Source organism: Pipistrellus hanaki (assembly GCF_964339955.1).
Source record: "Pipistrellus hanaki genome assembly, chromosome: 2".
Lineage (NCBI taxonomy): Eukaryota > Metazoa > Chordata > Mammalia > Chiroptera > Vespertilionidae > Pipistrellus > Pipistrellus hanaki.
Window position 1 is genome coordinate 63,721,546 of NC_140504.1, and position 18,363 is coordinate 63,739,908.

Here is an 18,363-nt window from a genome sequence, read left to right on the forward strand (position 1 = left end):
ACTTGCCAAAAAATTGTTCTAACTTCTTACTATCCTGACTTGAAAGAAAATACAAAAATGACAGAAAATAATTTTTTTTGTGTGTCTTTAAGACTGGAGAATGAAGGATACAATGGTGGTAAACAAAAAGTGATGCAAGCAATTAGTTGACATTTACAGGGAAAGCTAAGTGCTTTAAAATTCAGAATGAGTAATTGTTATAAATATTTCAAGGAGAAAAGACAAAAAAAAAAAAAAAAAAAAAAAAAAAAAAAAAAAAAAAAAAAAAAAAACACGTAAGAGCTCCTTAATAAATGAGAACTATTAGATCCATGATGGGTAAAATGCTGAGTCACTGAACTCATTTTAACTGTCTTTTAGGTAAAAAAAAAAAAAAAAAAAAAAAAAGAGAAGACTTCAAAACAGGTAAGTTTCACAATGGGAATTATGTGGTCCCTTTCAGAAGGTGAGGGGTACATATTCAATTAAAGGAGAAAGGTGCTTACCAGGCTGGCCAGGAAATGGATGGATGGATTATGTTTAGTACAAACTTCATTTGTTTGACTCCCTCAAGCTCTAACACTTATTGTTAAAACGGATTCAAAGTTGCCCCATTTGCTATAAACTATGTGCAGGAAGGACAGAGTTTGCTGAGCAAATTATTAGTGTAAACATAATTTAAAAAAACTATTATTTAAACAAATCTGGCAGGTGCTTTGTTTGGCAACCCTTGGTTAGCCATTAGTCAGTGTTACTAATTAACCTGCCCCTCTGCCATCTGCTCCGTTCTCCTCACAGTCTCTCCCTGGGCGAGTGCTTCTATTTTTGTGCCTTTCACTATCATCTCTTTGCTAATGACTCCCAAACTTCTGCACACATCTCTCCATTTTTCCAAGTGTTTGTCTCACAACATCAACAGCTAAATCAAATCCTGTGTACATAAAATGAGTTCATTGTGTTTTCCCCAAGAACTGCCACCTGCTCTAACTTCTCTATCTTTGCTGATGGCACCATGCTATTTTAAGTAGTCAGTTATTTACATCTTGGAGCAACTTAGGTTTACTTTCTTCCTCACAACCTTCTTGTAGTAAGTTTCCATATACTCCATTTGAATATCCCTACCCACCTTAGCTGTAAACCCATTGAACTCATACTTATATGCCATGTGGGGTCCCTAATACTTACTCTTGCCTAATACACACTTCTTTATGGATAGTTTTCTGATTGTGTCAATCCCTTCATTTCCTACTTGCACCTTACTTTATTAGATAGTGTGACAGAAGTGTCGGATTCTGGAATCTGACTGCTGGAATTCAGACCCCGGCTCGGCAACTTCTTAGCTGTAAGGCCTTTGGCAAATGATTCAAACTTCCTGTGCTTCAGTGTTCTCTGTAAAAATGGCACTAATGATACCTATATCATAGTGTTGTGACAAGGATTAAATGGGTTAATATATTAAAAGCATTTAAAACCAACAGCCTGGCACACAGTGAATGTGCAATAAATATTAACTATAATTATAATAACAAAGTGTCTCTGTTTAATTTTCAAGATTCCCTACATTGAACTTCATTTCAGCCTAGTAACCTTATTTTAGGTGACTTTATCACATGTACTTCCTTTCATTAGACTGGGCCACTTCACCATTAAATAAGAACATGATATTTCCTGGCTCCATGCTTTCCCTCTGAGGAATGTCTTGTGGTTCCCATCCCTAAGCCCAATAGCTCTAATTTTACTTCCACCACAGCACCACTAGCCTGACTGGTCAATCTATTTGCTGAGATTCCCCAGTTATTAATGGGTAACAGTTAGGATTTTAACTACATATTCTTTTTCTTAAAATATATTTTATTGATTTTTTACAGAGAGGAAGGGAGAGAGATAGAGAGCTAGAAACGTCGATGAGAGAGAAACATCGACCAGCTGCCTCTTGCACACCCCCCACCGGGGATGTGCCCACAACGAATGTACATGCCCTTGACCGGAATCGAACCCGGGACTTTTCAGTCTGCAGACCGATGCTCTATCACTGAGCTAAACCGGTTTTGGCTAACTACATATTCTTTTATAAAGTTCACTCTTGTTTCCTTTGCATGATTCTTGTTTTCCTTGCTATATTGCAAGTGCAATAGAAAAAAACCTGGACTAAAGTCATCCAAACTAACTCTATAATCTCACTCAGTAGTTCCAGCACTGTGTTCCTTATTGCCTCCATTCATCACACAGTACCTGGCATGTCATAGTACTTAATAAATATCTAATAGATAAATAAATGAATAAGTGAAGAAAAACAAACAAGAAGAATTGAGGGCTAGATCTTCAAAAGGTTCATTTCAACCAATGTTCAATAATTCAATCAGCAGGCTGTCTCTTTTCTTTCCTGTATCTCAGAGCACTGCTGGGAAAAGCAAATGAGGAGCAGTGTCAGGAAGGAACTGGTCAGTGACTGTGATAGGCAGCTCACTTATCCACTCTCAATGAGTCCCCTGAGGAGTAGGTATTAACATTTTATAAAGAAAGAGTTTAGAAATGTGCACAACAATGGAAAAAGTGCACTCCATTGGAAAGTTTCAGAACTTACCCAAATTCAAGTTCAGGAAAGTTTGAAGGAAAAACTGGTATCTTTCCACTGCCCCACACTATTATTTCTCTCATAGTAGTCACTCCATAAATAATTCTGATAGTTAGGCATACTGTACATACTTGAAAATAAGTTACACTTATTTATTATTTATTTATTATTTATTAGAGAGAGAGAAAGTGAAAGGGAGAGAGAAAGAAATAAACATCAATGTGGGAGTGAAACATCCATTAGGTTGCTTTCTGCACACATCCAACTGGATATTGAACCCGAAACCTGGGTATGTACCCTGCCTGGGAATTGAACCCATGACCTTTCAGTGTACAGAATACTCTCCAACCAATACTCACATTGGCTAGGGCCATGGTCAGCAAACAGGATTGTGAGCCACATGTGACTGTTTGATCCTTTGAGTGTGGATCTTCCACAAAATACCATGGCCTGGGTGAGTCTATTTTGAAGAAGTGTCATTATAAAAAGTTTACATTTAAAAAACTTGGCTCTCAAAAGAAATTTCAATCATTCTACTGTTGATATTTCGCTCTGTTGACAGAGTTTGCCGACCACTGGGCTAAGGAAATCACATTTATTTTAAGATATGCATATTTTATCATGCTGGACTAGATGCCCTGTGATGTTTAAGGAGTTAATGTTTTATATTTCAAAAATGTTAATAATTTATTTATAATTTATCAATGTTATCCAAACTGGTAAATGTTCAATGAGCATTATAAGTTGAAAATGTGTGTTGGCTTATTGCTCTTTTGTGCCCTAGGGCCTAGGCTAATTTTCTTAAACATCTGAATCAGATTTACTAGGCATCACTAATTAAAATAGCAGCTATCGGTTAAATAAACTGATCTTTAAGCTGCAAACTTGAAACAACTCATGGGCAAATTACCAATTTAGTGATTATTCACTAAATACAGGTTTTGTAGAAATTGCCTAATTCACTCTATAAGCCAAAAGTAGCTTGAAACTTGGATGAATTAGAGAAACAAATGTCAAAAAATGACAAAAGAGAAATGCAAATAATCTGCACAATATTTAAAAATAAAAACAATAGTAGCAATGTAAACAGATAACACTGGACTTGGAGGCGACAAACCTACGTCTGCAAACTAGCTGAGCCATTTCCTGACTATATGACATTGGACAAATCACTTTACCTTTCTCTAAATGTCATGTTGTTCATCTATATTATTCACTACCTGGTTTGCATGTGTGCATATATGTGTATATTATTCACCCTATTTACCTCCATATAAAATAAAATAATACACAAATATAAATATATTAATTACATTACATATATACTCTCTACATGTTTGATTTGTAAAGCATAAAGATATATTAAATGGGAAAGACTAACATAAATAAATATTGATAGAGTTTCTAGAAGAAAATAATACAAATGCTTTATAGATCAATGAGCTTTTAAAAAAACAATACAATCAAAACCAAAGAATATTTCAAATACATTATTGGAAAGTAAAAACTTATTTGATGGATTGTAGTATGCTTTAACAAAGATGTCTTGAAAATATGCTGCCAAGTTTTTTTCAGGGAAATATTTCAGAAATATTCCCTATGACTGAATACCACATAGCTTAAAAACTATTTAAAGGACATCTTCACATGGTGGAAAATAGATTACAAAAGAAAGAATCCCATAAGACAATAACATAGAGCTTAAAGGTTTATTTGACCTTCAAATAATCTTAGTGAATTTTACCAGATTGTGTCCCCAAATATAAGGAATACCCATGTAAATAGGATGAGATAAATAATAAACATATTTTGCATGCAATATCACAGTACACAGAGGATCTCCCAAACTTTAAATCCACTTTAAGTGAAGTTCAATTCAAATTGTGGTCAAATTGACAGAAGTATTTCCAATGATTCATCTTTGCATCATTTCTCAATATAAACCAGTTTATTTAATCTCATAATTCCTTCAGCCTATTCTTTTGAATATTTCCTCCTTAAAAGTAGGCAAAAGGAAGGATATTAAAACCAATGTAATGTCAAGAGGTGGCTATTTAAATTAGCAATGTCTGCCTATTAAATATTTTGTGTAAAATAAAAAGATAGGAGGATAATTTATGTGAATTAAAATACAGTTTTCTAATGTCTCCTTTTAAATTTTAAGTTTTTGTCTCAAAATTTAGTCCAAAAGGGAAAAGTCCTAATGGCCACCTCAAGTACTGTGGAATGTTATAATTTTGTCCATAAGGGTGGAGGTGAATTAAGAAGGAACAGCTCCAATGGCCAGCCTATGATAAACAGGAGAAAAGGAAAAACAAGGACATGAGAAGCAGTTGGTAAAAACAGTGGAGAACATATTGACTAAATCTCTTCCCACATACCGTAGCTGAACAGCTGATAATGTCCTTCGGTTTTCTTCACTAGAAAAAGGCACATTTGGCTCATTAAATCATCTGCTATTGTGGCTTGGTTGTTAGTTCAAAAAAAGAAAGAACTTGTTTGTGTTGAAAGTAACAAGATGGGTTCATGCAAGGCAAACAGCTTACCTGAGACTCTCTACAAAATACATGTGGAAAGAGATACTTTGGCAGAGCTAGAGTACATAAGTCAATTCAGTAATTCATGATTTAAAGACTTAAAGTTTTTAGGTAGCACCACTTGCCTAAATGAACAAATCAATTCTGTGACATCTTTGTTGAAAACAGCAATGCCTTTTTTTTTAACTTTTAGATGAGGTTTGTCTGGTACAGCTTCCTCCTCATCTGAAGTTTTCTGCCTTGAACCCTGGCCAGTTTGCTAGAGTGTAGGTCTGCAGACTGAGGGTCTCTGGTTCAATTCTGGTCAAGGGCACACACCTCAGTTGCAGGCTCCGTGATTATCCCTGGCTGAGGCACGTGTGGGAGGCAATCAATTGTATCTCTCTCACACTGATATTCCTCTCTCTCTCTCTCTCTCTCTCTCTCTCTCTCTCTCTCTCTCTCTCTCTCTCTCTCTCTCTCTCTCTCTCTCTCTCCTCCTCCTCCCTTCTACTCTCAAAAACAAAACAAAAAAGTCAAAGAAAAATATATTCTCAGGTGAGGATTAAAAACAAAAACAAAAAAGTTTTCTGCCTTGCTTTTAAATGTAGTTTGAAATTGTCCAGAATAGCATTCTTCTTGTCAGATCATAAGAAATACTAGTGATACTTGTTAAAAACACAGCTTCCTGCCCAGCCCATGTGGCTTAGTGGTTGAGTGTCGACTTATGAACCAGGAGGTCAGGTTCGATTCCTGGTTGGGGCATATGCCCAGGTTGCAGGATCCATCCCTAGTGTGAGATGTGCAGGAGGCAGCCAATCAATGGTTCTCTCTCATTGATGTTTCTATTTCTCTCCCTCTTCCTTCTTCTCTGAAATTAATAAGAATATGTTTTACAAACAAACAAACAAACAAACAAACAAACAAAAAAACCCAGCTTCCTCAGCCCCATTCCAAAATACTTAGTCAGAAACTTTCCCAGAGAATTTTAATCCCAGGTAATTCTGTTGATCAGTAAATTTGAGCTTACTGCCAGCAAACATTTATTTCTGTGATTCTTCCTGACCTTGACTCTGCATCCTGCTGTCCCTTCTTCTAACACATACACAACATGGTGAGGGAGCAAAAAAGATATAACTAGAATTCACTGTAGGAATTCAGGGGTGAGAAAAAGTAGGTTTACAGTGTAATACAAATAAATAATGCAATAATTAATAAATAATAATACAAGAATAAACTCTGTGTTCACATACTCACAAAGGTAGACCTACTTTTGCCCATTCCTGTAATTTCATCTATTTTATTCTCACTGTATAATATTAAGGAATCTTAATGCTAGAATTATGAATATCTTTTTTTAAAAAATATATTTCATTGATTTTTAAAGAGAGGAAGAGAGAGGGATAGAGAGTTAGAAACATCAATGAGAGAGAATCATTTATCAGTTGCCTTTTACACACCCCCTACTGGGGATGTGACCATAACCAAGGTACATGCCCTTGACCGGAATCAAACCTGGGACCTTTCAGTCTGCAAGCCGATGCTTTATCCACTGAGCCAAACTGGTTTCAGCATGAAGATCTTTTTCTAATGGGTAGAACTTATAATATTTTTTAATACTAAATGGTATGTTTTAACTCACATTTTTGAAGCCATTCAAGGTAATAGACAACAAGAAGCGAACCATATGAAGGAAGCAAACAATTATGGACCATGTTTTTTCTCTTCCTAGGTGTGGCAGGAGTTTCTGAGAAGCCCATGTCATAAAGTGAAATTACACAGGTTTATTGAGCTTAGTGGTTTGTAGAAAAAGACTGACAAGCAACAATTTTGAAGATATAACACAGGTTACTGGTACACAAATAACCATAGGTAGTTCAAGAAACTAACTGCTTCAGATGCCAGTCTGCAACCATATAAGTGTCTCAGCCAATATATAATTGCTTCTCCTACTCTTAAAGATTCTTAAGACAGGGACTTCCTGGGATTACTATTCTATCATAGCTATATCATAACTTTTTCTTATGTATAATGGACATATAATTTCTCACTGAAGTTCAAATTCTCTAGGTTTGTTCATTTGGGCACATCATCATTATAAGATTAATAATGAGGGATTTCAGGGAAAAAAGATCCACAACCAGCTATCAAATCCACTGCCATCTGAATTCTCCTTATGAGATTTCTTCAAAGTAATTTCTTAGCTTTGGCTCTGAAGTTTCCAATGAGGCAGCCAGTGTACCTTTGGCGCTCTTATTAGAAGCTCTTCCTTGTTCTAACTTCTGCCCATTGTCTCTAGTTCAACTCAATAAAGTCTGATCCTTCCTTCATTTGACATTTCCTACAAATATTGGCATCAAATCAATTTGAATCTTTTATCTCCTGGTTAAATTTATCTAATACATTTAACTCTTCCATATGCAATATGTTGCTTGCGGCTAATCACACTCTCGTTTGCTTTTGTCTTATAAATTATGAAGACCCAATAATATCCCAAGATAACTATTGGAAGAGGTCATTGAGAGGATGTTACTACCTTTGGACCCTTAAGCAGAACCTGGCAATAGAAGGCTCCTCACCATCTCCCCCATCCTAGTAATGTAGGTTCTACTCATTCCTACATGGGAGATATTTTCAAGAACACAGCCTTGCGAGAGCAAGGGGTTGTTGAGAGCATCTGGACTGAATACATGACTGAACCCAGGCAAGGCCTCTGTATTGAGGAGATCTAGTCTTGCAACAAGTCTGATATATAAGTTTCCTTGCTTATTAAACCTGCCACATACCACTCTTGAGTGACCTGCCTCTTTCTTCAGTCTCTTCTTGCCCTGTGTATGGGGGCCAGTTTCATAATTCACCCAGGAAGCTCCCAAGGTTTTGAACCAACAAGAAAAACAGCATCATTTTCTTTATCGTTGTACTGTGCATCTACTAATGTATCCAAGATCACAATTTTATCGTTGTGATAAAATTGTGATAATCATATCATATGTGATATGATGAGGCTTTTTATCGTTGTGATAAACAGCCTCATCATATTATTGCCTCACCTTGTACTGCTGTGATGCAAGACGCTTTCTTTAACATACATCTCTGCTAAAGCAACATCTCTTACATTATGTATTTTTGAGGCTGTTTGGGGGTCCAGGGACTGGCCCTCATATTTATTCATTTTGATAGATTTGGCCCTTTATTTCAGCCTGTCAAGATCATTTTGGTTTTGATTTTGTCATCTAGTGCATTCATTAGCATTCCCATCTTTGAGTCATCTATAAATCTAATAAAATAGCATCTGTATTTTTATAGATTAAAAAACTGACAACACAAGGCTTCAGAAATTCATTAGAAGCCCCACAGCAGGGTAACTTGGAGGCACTGATGATTACCTTTTGGGGGTATTGCAACCAGTTATAGACCTTCTACTTTCCATCTTGTCCAGGAGGCTAACATGAAATGCCTCTTCCAGAAGAAATACTGTTAGAGAAAATTTCAAGAAGAACCAGAGAATACTATTATTGTGTGATAATTTATAAATCACCTAAAATTATCCTTTATGCAAAAATTTTTAAAGCTCAAACTTCAATAATCCTTTACTTTAACAAATGAATATTTGGCATTTGTTCAAGTCCCTTGCACCACTGCAAGAAAAATATCTCAATTTAGTGTTATTTGTTCATCAAAGAAGTAAACAAAATTTTCTTAAAATAATATGAAACCTACATAAGCATCAAGCACAGAAAGCAGATATGGATTAAGGTTGATATTACTGACAAATCAAAGACTGCTAAAAGTAATATGGTATGTTTTTCACACCTATCTTAGGGCTCTGTGCATTAGCAGATAATGAAAATAGGATTTCCAAATACAAACAGAATTTAGAACCAAGTATTTCACCATTTTCACATGGGACAATTTTATTTATTCTCAAAACTAAGGGAAATAAACTAGTGGGCAGTAAGTAGAGAAGTAGGCAGGTGGAGAAGCTAATGGCACCTTCAAGTTGGTCTTTCCCTGGTCCTCAAAGTCATGCATCCCAGCAGACTTTGAAGATTGCCCAAGTCCCTCAGAATCTGGAGCTCCAATGCAGAAAGCTGGTTCATCCATTATTCATCATTAGTTCATAACAAATTTCTAAATTAGAATCTGACCTGAAAAAAGAAAAGACTGGCTCCTTTACATATGAGGAGTTGTGCAATAATGTGATGAAAGGTAACACAAGAGGACAGAACAAAGTAAGGGTACCAATAGATATTTTGAAACTCATTTTGAGATATTTATTTTTTTAAATATATTTTATTGATTTTTTACAGAGAAGAAAGGAGAGAAATAGAGAGTTAGAAACATCGATAAGAGAGAAACATCGATTAGCTGCCTCCTACACACCCTCTCCTGGGGATGTGCCCGCAACCAAAGTGCATGCCCTTGACCGGAATCGAACCTGGGACCCTTCAGTCCACAGGCCAATGCTCTATCCACTGAGCCAAACCAGTTCAGGCAATTTTGAGGTATTTCTTAACCCACACATAAAAAATATAGTTGCCAACCATTTCTGAATATCCCAGTCTCCATCTGTCAAAATAATAATTGTGATGGGGGAAAAAATACATTAGCAACTGTTGAAAATGTCTACTATGCTTTCTAAATACAAAAAGTGGGACATTCTTTCCACTGACTTCTTACTATAGATAAGAGTTAAATTGTTCTCATTTGAGTTTAAGGATAAAGAAGTTTTGCTAAGAGAAATGAAAACTGAGACCAAACCAAGGTAATCCCATGTTCCAAAATATTCCATTTCTTTATTTTGGTCCTAGAAAGTATTATATTTCACTGAAGTCTGATAGTTGTATAACCAATGCCATTAGGTGGTTTTCAGCTACATTTGTTTCTATGGCAGGGTCCTGCTCAGCCTGCAGATGAGTGAAATGCAAATGTTCAGTGTGTTTGCTGTTGCAAGTCAAAGAGAATCTATTTACAGAGAGAAGGGCTGGAATTCTGGAGGAGAGAGGGCTCCCTGAGCCCATAGTACCTAAGACTGCTGTTGTCAGTTCTGATAATAGCACCACACACACTGTGTTAATTGCCAGGAGGTTCTCTTAATTAGGATAAATGGATTTCTACCCAAAATTCTCAGCTTACTTTCAAGACTTCTATTGTCTATCCTGAAGCTGGCTTATTTGAGAGCCAGGGTTGGATGTTGTGTGCAGTGAATGTGAATGACCCCAAGCAGAGGGATCTCTGCAGACAGCCCAGGTAGTCTTATTACCAATGCTAATAACACTCTGCTTGTCAAGTGCTGGACTGCATGTGTCCTGGGTTTTGACATCTCTGCATTTCTGTACATTGTGTACAAATGTGCTTAGGGCATTCACTCACAGGAAAGATATAAACACCAACTCTTGATATCAGGACTGAAAGTCATGCCCACTGTGCAATAAACATGGTGGGGTATGCTGTATACCCTGGTGGGAACGTTGTCTGTACCCTGTCCACCACGTTAGAGCCTGCATGAGCAAATACTCACCCTAAGTCAGATAAAGAGCCACCTAAGGGATCTAAATAATAAATCTAGCCAAACTGATGGAAATAAAGCAGACCAATGAAGCTTCCTCAATGGGAGCTTGTTATATTCATTAGAATAAGTGAATAAATAAATGCCCATGTGAAATAAACACTGTATTTTCTTGAATAGGTAAAATCAAACTGCAAATCATAGAAAGGGCTTTATTTTTATATCTGATAAGGAAATAAGTTTCAGCAAATCACCCAATTTACCGTTGATATGATTAAGGACACTATACTGTATTGCTAGCATAGTACTGAGTAAAATGAATGCTACAATATATATATATATCTCAAACAGGATCTTGCCTTAGGGGCTTAAAAACATTATTTAGACTATAAATTCTGACTGATAAGTCATGGTCAAAGCAATGTCTTGAGTTCTGAGGACAAAGCAAAAGGAAAGTTAGGAAGGAAGAGAAATCCTGTTCCCCCTACGCCTTTCCTGGTGGGAAAAGGATGAATGACTACAATTCAGTGTGAGTCATGGATCCTGAGGTCAGGGAAGGAATGTGTTTTTTTGGTTAAGGGCATGGGTTTTGTCTTTAAATAAATCAGATTTCCATTATGGCTCTACTGCTTCCTATGTAGGCCCTTAGAACAAGTTGCAGTTGTCTCGTGTTTAAAATAGGGATGACAAAACAACGCCTACATTGTTGTGAGGGTGAGGTGAAACCATATATGTGAAGCACTTGCAGGAGGGCCTGGCCCCATCAGTATACAGAATGTTCCCATCATCTCAGAAAGAAAGAACTCCACACTTCTCAACATTCCAGTGAGGTTTTTTAAATGAGTGACCTAAACATCTTCCTGCGAAAAGAATACTGCAGGCTCCATTAGGAAACACCAGAGGGTTGGAAGTCAGAAACTCTAAATACTTGAGCCATCCCTATACACAAAACCAGACCGATAATTCCCAAATCAGGACCCCTGGTCCTACATGGGTTGTCAAGATAATCATGAAGGCATTCAGTTATTTCATATCTTGTACAACTTTGGTAAAATATGAAACAATGAAACATACAAAAAAAGTTATAAAAACCTCCTGTGCTCCTGTTGCCAAGATTCACCAATGGTTTACATTTTTCCTCATTTGCTTTGTCATTCTATAGTATTTGAGAGTAAGTTGAAAATATAATATCCCTTTGCCCCAATATACTTCATAAATATTTCCTAAGAACTAGGGCACTCTCTTGAACAGCTATAGTACAACGATCAAAGTCAGAAAATGTAATATTCATACAGTATTATAATCTAGTTCACAGTCCATATTCAATTTTTAATAGTTGTTTCAATAACATCCTTTACAGCTCTTTTTTTTTCTTGTCTAGAATCCCATTCAGGATCACACATTACATTTATTGTTTGTTTGGTTTCCTTTATTCTGAGAAAGTGGTTAAACTTTGTATTTTAAAACTTAAGGGACAGTTATTTTTATTGAATATCTCTCCATATGAGTTTGTTTAATGTTTTCTCATGATTATATTTGAGTAAGATGTCTTGGAAAGAAATAAAATAATGCTTTTATATTTCCTGTACTGTTTCATGTCAGGAAAACAGGAAAGCTCATATAATTGTTACTTTAAAAGAAGAAGAAAGTGAATTATTATTCACTAACTGCAACTTGATTGAAATATATACATATATATGCATATAAATACATAAATACATACACATATATTTAATATTGATATCCATGAGGGTTGTTGTGTATTATAAAGGTACTTGGTGATGACACATTAGCGATATTTAGAATGCAAGATATGGCCAGGAGGCAAGGAATTAGAACATAAAATCCAGAAAAGTTCTGGTACATACAAAAGTTTGTCCTGCCAAAACTGGTTTGGCTCAGTGGATATAGCGTCAGCCTGTGGACTGAAAGGTCCCAGGTTTGACTCTGGTCAAGGGCATGTACCTTGATTGCGGGCACATCCCCAGCAGGGAGTGTGCAAGAGGTAGCTGATCAATGATTCTCTCTCATCGATGTTTCTAACTCTCTATCCCCCTCTCTTCCTCTCTGTAAAAAAATCAATAAAATATATATATTTTTTTTAAATAAAGTTTGTTCTATTTTTTATAAAGGGCTCCTTTCTGCCAGAGAAAATCTCAGAGGGTTTTAGAACAATATACAGTGGAAATTCTCCACAGCCAGCTATGCAAGGGTAATTTCCTTGGTTAAATAGGGATGACACTGTGTAATATAAAGGCACATTTATGAAATACCTCATTTAGATTCAAATAATCTTTTGATAGGCATGTTCCTGTTTAAGACATTTGAAGGAGAAAGCATAAAGATAGAGTTGAAAAAAAGGAAAGAAAGAATAATTTGTAGTATTTCTTTATCTGAAAATAATCTCAAATTCCATTCACTCATTTGACTCAGTGATCCCACTTCTAGGAATCTATCCCAAGAAACTAGAAACACCAATAAGAAAGGATATATGTTCATAGCAGCACAATTTACAATAGCTAGGATTGGGAAACAGCCTAAGTGCCCATCAGCAGACGAGTGGATTAAAAAACTGTGGTGCATCTACACAGTGGAATACTAAGCTGCAGTAAAAAAGGAGTTCTTACCTTTTGCAGCAGCATGAATGGAACTGGAGAATATTATAGTAAGTGAAATAAGCCAGGAAGAGAGAGATAGATATCACATGATCTCACTCATATATGGAATATAATGAATAACATAAACTGATGAACTAAAATAGATCCAGAGACAGAGAAACATTGATTAGACCATCAAACCTCAGAGGGAAGGTAGGGGAAGGTAGGGTTAAGGGGGAGAGATCAACCAAAGGACTTGTATGTATGCATATAAGCCTAACCAATGGACACACATACCAGGGAGGTGACGGCATGAGTGGAGATGGGGGTAGGGGGAGGGGTAATGGGGTAATAAGGACACATATGTAACACCTTAATCAATAAATAAATTTAAAAAAATCCATTCACTCCTAGAACATAAGGGTCCATCTTGTTCCCCTTTGTCTTACACTGATAGCCTTTGTCTTCAAGGGGAGGTTTCTTTGTTTAAAAAAGAAATTCTAATTTTGAAGAAATACTGACAGATTGCAGGAGATTATTTTTAGAATAGTCAATTATATTATAAATTTAATTCCTTGCTTTCACTCTATAAGATTTCAAGGTCAAGTAGTTTAGATGTCAATGCACTTTCTCATCTGTTAAATGTAAGCAATTTGTATTGAATAGTGAAATGTTATTTATGGATATGTTCCAGCATGAACAAAGTATTCTCTCAAATTCATTTATGTTATATGGAAAGGATGACATGGTTTTTTCCATGTGTTAGTGGTGTTAAGATGTCAGTTAGCATCAAATATTACAATAGTATCCATTTTTTGGCTTGAATACTATATATTTAGGTTACACCTGAACATCTTGTAATCTTATAAGCGTACTATAGAACTGGTACATGAAATTCATGCATGGGGGAGGGAGGGGAGAAGTGGGGGTGTCCCTCAGCTCAATCTGCACCCTCTCCCAATCCGGGACCCTTTGGGGGATATCCAACAGCCAGCCTGCCTTCCTGCCTGCCTGATAGCCCCTAAACCCTCAGCCTTCCTGCCTCATTGCCTCTAACTACTCACTTGCTTGCCTGCCTGCCTCATAACCCCTAACCACTTGCATGTCTGCCTGCCTGATCACCCCTAACTGCTCACCTGCCTGCCTGATCTCCCCTAACTACTTTCCTGCCTGCCTGATTGCCCTAAACACCCCTGCCTCAGCCCTTTGTCTTCAAGGGGAGATTTCTTTGTTTAAAAAAAACCCACTTCTGCCTGCCAGCCTGTTTGTCCCTAATTGCCCTCTCCTGCAGGCCTGGCCCTCCCCTGCTAGCCATCTTGTGGCGGCCATATTGTGTCCACACGGGGCAGCCATCTTTGATCAAATGGGAGCAGCCATCCTGTGTTTTGGAGTGATGATCAATTTGCATTTTAATCTTTTATTAGATAGGATGATAAACTGAGAAGAAATACCATACATTTATTTATAGCTTTATGATAGTACTTAACTAAGACAAATATAAACTACAAAAAAAGAAAGAAAGAAAGAAAGAAAGAAAGAAAGAAAGAAAGAAAGAAAGAGAAAGAAAGAAAAGAAAAGAAAAGGAAGAGGAGCCTGGCCAGTGTTGAGCATCAACCCACAAAGCAGGAGGTCAGGGTTTAATTCCTGGTCAGGGTACATGCCTAGGTTTCAGGTTTAATCCCTAGTAGGGGGTATGCAAGAGATAGCTGTTGGATGATTCTCTCTCATTATTGATGTTTCTATCTCTCTGTCCCTCTCCTTTCCTATCTCTGAAAACATTTTAAAAAAGAACGATTTACAGTTTGTTGAAGTAATAGTTTTATATATAATAAGCACTATGTATGCCTAACAGTGTGAATGAATGAATTAATGGTAAAAGAATGGTGTTTTATAGCTGCAAGGGTCTTAAAGATCACCCAGTTCAATCCTCAGTTTACTGAGGAAAAAATCCTATGGCCAAAATATTTTATCAAAAAATTAATTTTTCCAATGTTTTAATAATAAAGACATCTAATAACCCACTGACTACTGCTCATATTAATTATTTTTAAAATCGTTATATCTAGCAACCTACATATAACCATTCATATAGTAATATATTTATCTATTTTAATAGTTTTTATTATTATTTTAATTGGTTTTTAGAGTGAGAGGGAAAGTGAGAAAGAGATAGAAAAGGGGGTGGTAGTGAGGAATTAAGTAGTCATAGCAGATGAGAGGAAAGAGGCGATTGGAACTATATCAGACAAGCCTCCTCCCCAACACACACTGGAGATGGAGCCTGAAAAGGGTCATGTGATGTGACCAGGAATGGAACTGGTGGTCTCTTGGTGATTGGGATGACCCTCAATCCACTGATCCATACTGGCTGGGCTATTCATCTATAATAATAAAAGCATAACATGCTAGTTAGACTGGACAGCCAGATGACCTTCTGGACATCATTCCATACGTCCTTCCAGTTGAAGCTGCAGTGGCCGAGGTGATTAGGGGCGATTAGGCAGGCAGTCAGGCAAGTGGTTAAGGATGATCAGGCAAGCAGGCAGGCAGAGTGGTTTGAAGTGATCAGGCAGGCAGGCAAGCAGGCAGGCAAGTGGTTAGGAGTCATTGGTCCCAGATTGGGAGAGGGATGTCCAACTGCCGGTTTAGGCCCTGTGGTATTGAGCCTAAACCAGCAGTCGGACATCCCCCAAGGGGTCCCAAATTACGAGAGGATGCAGGCTGGGTTGAGGAACTCCCCATCCCAAGCAAGAATTTCATGCACCGGGCTTCTAATCTATTTATAAAAAAAAAACAACAACCAGATAATGAGCATTCCCTATGGACTGGGCATGGCCCTTAGGTACTGTGCATATATAGAGAAATGAGTGATAGTATTTATGTTTCAGGAGTTTAGAATCTGGTAGAGAGAAATATGTGTAAAAACTAATTAAAGAGTAAGACATGCTATGACCCAGGAAGAACAATTTTATGAGTAGAAGAAAGACACATTGATTCTACCTGGAAAAGCTAGAAATTACCCCTACAGGATGGTGACTTGTTGTTGGGTCTCAATGTGGAATAATTTATGATAGACTCAAACGTGAAAATATTCTAAGACATTCTGACTCCAATGTGTGAAAACTCAGTACATGCTTGAGGAGCATGGGGTACACACTGAGGAGTTGCAGAGTTGCATCAGAATTTATGTAATCTTACATATGTAGAGAGCCCTGGAAGGAGCCTGGCTGTAGAAAAAGTATAAACTTCAAAGAGTATTTCATCAGCACAACACAAACAGATTAGTGTTTTCTAAAGGACCAGTTGGCAGTAAGAAGGATGGATTTGAGATAACAGAGAGACAGAGGCAGAGAAAGGAGATGAGGTTAATGCTGGAGTCCAGATGGCAGATAACGAGGTTCTGAACAAAGACAGTGTCAGGGCAGATAGAGAAGGGAAATTCAACCCTTGGTAGTTGCTTGGATCAGATGAGCAGACAAGGGGGAAGAGATGAAACAACTAAGATCTGGTGATTTTCTGAGATAACTAGTATTAATTTCTTTGCTGCTATTTTTAAGAATATATATATATATATATATATATATATATATATATATATATATACAAATTAATTGCTATATTCTGAGTAAAAGTCAAAATCATTACAAAGCCTGTATGAGATGGTTCCAATGGCCTCTGTGACCTCATCTGATGTGACTACTGAATTCCTCACTACCAGCTTAATTCCTCACTACCAGCCACACTGGTCTCAAGAATTCAAGGCAATCTCAACCTTGGGATTTACCAGGCCCAACTTCTTACCATTAGCCCTCCATTTTGCTATTGTTCCCCATCTCTACTTCCCTGCCTTAAGTTCCCCTTTCTGTGCAGTTCCTATAATGTATCACCATAATCTTATATATGTGTGTATATGTATATAATTATTGCCTTCCTCTCTCTCTATTAGGTTGATAACACTAAGAGGACCATGTTTATTGTCAGTTATTATTCACTGTTATCTCCTGGAACATAAAAGAATGTTCAACAGATGTTCAAAAAATCTTTGCTGGGTAAAATAAAGCATGCAGGTATAAATGAATGATAAATGGATGTTGATCAATATTGTTTTGAGTAGAAACATTAATGTTTAAGATAATTTTAAGCCATGTTTCTAAATATGATGATTTGCCTGTGTTTAATCCAGAATAAGACACAGGAAGGGAAAAGTTTGCCACTTATCTTCTTCTCTTAATTCCAGACAATGTATTTGATGAGTCTATTTTTAGTGCAGTTCATGCTTTCACCCTCTGTCTCCTACATGGCTTTTAGAATCTGAAAAATTTTGAGTAGGCTTACACTATTCATATTAAAGGGTTTTATTTTTTATTGTCAGGAAATCTATCTTACACTTTTAACATCCGTAGTATTATCTAAATTATACTTCAGGTCTATATTTAAAATCATTTGCATTTCCACCTCTGTTATTTTTTTAAGAACCCATTCTTCTACCTTCACTTCACAGCCTCTGTATCTACTCTCCATGAATTTAAAATAAGGCAGATCCTCTTTTATTCTCCTACTAGTTTCCTTCTCCTTCTACACCCATATAACTGACCTCATGGCTACTCTTATTACATCCTCAGAATAAAGGGAAAAAAAACAAATGATATTATTAAATATGGCACTTCCTTTTACCTTATTTAAATGTCTTACAATATAACTATTTTAACTTAAAATTATTTTTTAAATAAAATAGAAAAAAAGCTTTGTTACTATAGAGTTAAAATATAAGGAAGAAAAGACATTTCTTCAGCTGATACTCTGCTCTAGGCTCTGAAGCTAAACAACTTCCTATATACTATGTTTCTACTTTCCATAGATCTGTAAAGATAGTGTTTTTATTTTACAGTTGGGAATACTTAGACTAAGGGAGATCCAATGATTGCCTGCAGTTTCACAAGGAAGCAAGGCAAGAATTGTAGCTACAAGGAAGCAAGGCAAGAATTTGAATGCACTTCTGATGCTAAAATCCAGACACTTTTTTATAGGTGTAGGGAAAATGTCCCAATAAAATAATTAGGCTAAATGATCCCTAAGATTTCTTTAAGCACTAACAATATTTGGGTCTAGAAATCCAGGCAATATGTGCCTATAACTGTAGCAACTTAAAAACCAAGCAACCTCAAATTACTATTTATTTTAATCTAA

General features: G+C 36.6%; 1 long non-coding RNA gene across 1 annotated transcript in view; it reads right to left on the bottom strand.

The window, feature by feature from the left end:
- Positions 1 to 225: 225 nt before the first annotated feature.
- Positions 226 to 18,363, bottom strand: part of LOC311617601 — a 1,043,820-nt gene continuing 1,025,682 nt past the window's right edge. The window contains exon 3 of the long non-coding RNA XR_014794136.1: positions 226 to 282. This is a non-coding gene — a long non-coding RNA (uncharacterized lncRNA). The remainder of the gene's footprint in view (positions 283 to 18,363) is intronic.